The sequence below is a fragment of the Cupressus sempervirens genome, chromosome 6, assembly GCF_028749045.1.
Source record: "Cupressus sempervirens isolate cs-2001-9-10 chromosome 6, ASM2874904v1, whole genome shotgun sequence".
NCBI classification, from domain to species: domain Eukaryota; kingdom Viridiplantae; phylum Streptophyta; class Pinopsida; order Cupressales; family Cupressaceae; genus Cupressus; species Cupressus sempervirens.
This window is the reverse complement of record NC_143123.1, coordinates 612,102,238-612,105,074: the sequence shown is the minus strand read 5'-3', so window position 1 is coordinate 612,105,074 and position 2,837 is coordinate 612,102,238. Positions and strand designations below refer to the sequence as shown.

The 2,837-nt window shown below is 33.3% G+C and overlaps 1 pseudogene; it reads right to left on the bottom strand.

The window, feature by feature from the left end:
• Window positions 1–842: 842 nt before the first annotated feature.
• Window positions 843–1,445, bottom strand: LOC149553723 (uncharacterized; annotated as a pseudogene).
• Between the last annotated feature and the right edge of the window lie 1,392 nt (window positions 1,446–2,837).

Here is a 2,837-nt window from a genome sequence, read left to right as displayed (position 1 = left end):
AATATTGACAACAAAAGATGACAATCTACCTTAGAGAAATCTATACACGGGATAATCTGCAAATTCAATGTCATTTCTTGGAGCTTTGCTTATATAGTATAATTTTTATATAAGACCAATGCATTCATGATACAAATCATGCTTCAAAACCATAAGAAAGTAAAGATTCAATGATGCAAACTTACTCTTTGTCTCCTAGTTTCATTTCACTACCACCATATTCAGGTAGAAGAACATGATCACCTTCCTTCAAGCTAATAGTAATGGTATTGCTTTCCTTACTTAAAGCCCCTGGTCCAACTGCTACAACCTTGCCAGAGTTCAATTGAACATAAAAAAATTCAAACCACTTAATCCCAAACCATAAATAGAAATATTAACAACACGTTGCTTGTGTATAGACCACAATGTAGGTCTTTAAATAAAGTTGAAAGAGGAAAGAATTTGGTATGCATTCAAATTAATTCAACCTAAATGGAACATGGAAGTCAATTATATTTTTACAATGCACAAGAAAAAAATAACATCAAAATGGATGAAGAAAAGCCCACAAAACAAACATAACACAAAAAATGGAAAATGGATCAAAGCTATAAGATTTCCAAAATAGCTCTTTTCCATCAACATTTTGAATCATGATTCATGATCCATTGTCAGGATGGAAGAGAGCCCAAAATAAGACATGAATCACTTACAGGGATTTAAACATTGATGGAAAAAACTTTACACACAGTTGTACTTAGAAATTCAATAGCATTTAACTTACAATTTTAACTAACAATGAATAATGAATTTTAAATTCTAATAGCAATATCACATTGAATATTATACTGACAAAATTTTTAACTCAATGTACAAATAATGTAGATAAACCTTGTCATTCCATGATACTGAGAAGTCCTTTGGCCAAATGTATCAATGGATTTTCTAGGAACCGGTTGCCTAGACCTTCTACCTACCCCTTTTTTCCTGGTTTCAACTGTAACACAATTACTACTAGTTAATTGTGGAATAACAGTAATAGCACTAGACTATGATCCATGACTCATGGTTAAAGTCAAGGCTGCCTATGATTGAAAAATACTTCCACTATTGTTGTTATTATTTTCATCCTCCTTCATGTCAGTGGTATATTGTTGTCTAGACCATGGTTTCATGGCAGATATACCCACGCCATTATCCATGATTTCTCCACTTTGGTGAGGATTGAACTGAAGACTACAATCTATAAACATTCTCTCCTTGGATAAGTCATCCTCATCATGCTCCAATGCAGCCTAAAATAACATATTAGGCTAAGTTTCATAGGTGGTGGTGGTGTTGTTCCAAGTAGTTGGGACTTCCAAGGGCCTAGAAAGTGGAACCTAGTTAACATTGATCCTCAAGTTGCATGAATCCCTATCAAAACCAGGAGTGGTATTGTTATTATGTTTCTCATAATACATGCCCTCCATGCTCAAAGGCACTGAATCCCTATTGGTGGAGTACTATCCTAAGAAGTCCTCCAGTTTAGGGTTCATATGCCCTCCTGAATTCTTTTGAGACATGCCATATTGTGTAGCTCGATAGATTTCATAGCATGCCAGCTATTCGGGCATTATTTGTTCTAGCACCAATTAATCCTAGAGCCAGTCTTGTAGCCTATAAATACACATTGTTATTTGGATTGTCAAATTTTAAGCAAATTCATAAGAAAAACCTTTCTGGTGGAAATTTGAAAGATTACAAAGAAATATTATAACAAATACCACTCACCATAGCAACTTATGAATCAGTATCATGACTAAGCCTACTCAAAGTATCCATCACATTGACCTAATATAGATGTTTACATGTCATATTTCAACAATAAACTTCTATCACATAAATAATCAAGAAAATTAAGGGGCCAAGAATTGAGTATTTAAGCAAACGGAAGGACAAAAAAATGAACATTACTTTTGGATTTGATATTGACAATAGGCCTAGAGCCAATGGTACTACTCTTGTAATGTTATTCTCTCCATACTATAGGAGATGCTCCAAAGAATGAATGGCCATTTCAAGTCCTAGTTCTTCAGCCATTGCAACTAATGCAATTCCAATTACAGCTGGTGCCTGATGACTTTCACCCTTCTCGAGGTGTTATATACAGTCCTAAAAGACTTTGTACCTAATGGGAGAAAAATAGTTTACAAGATAATTAAAACTTAAACCTAAATGTAGGAAATATGGGTATACTACATATAGTATTTTATCTTGCCAAGTTCAAGCTGATCAACAAGCACCTTGAGAACATTGCCCATGCCAGCATATGCACAAGACTCCAACATGACTTGACAATATTTTGAGATCTTCTCATTGAATGTTTTTTCCACTTCCAAAGGTACATCCACATTTTCCTATTTATTTTAACAATAGAAGATTATATTTTATAAAGCAGAAAAAATAATCATGTAAAACACTACACATCTAATGACTCAGATATTTAATTTAAAAGCTATCAAAATAAGAAAACCTATCAAAAAAATCATGTGACATCATTGGAATGATGCCATATGTATTTTTTATACATGCACTTAAATGTCATTGACTAGAAATTTTCTTCATTTAGGCCTAAAATACCAATTCCAACTATTCTTAGTTCTCTGAGTTTCTTTCACTCTAAAGTTAAAAGTAAGACTATGCCACAAAGGTAGTTTAAAACTATAATAATGGAACCCCATTGGAAATGATCTTTGCATTCATGGGGGATGCTTGACTACAGGTTGCTGAATATCAAAGAGAAATTATCACATATCCTTGTACATTACTATTTTATATGGTCATTTTGTGTGTTATACTTCATTTCATAATCT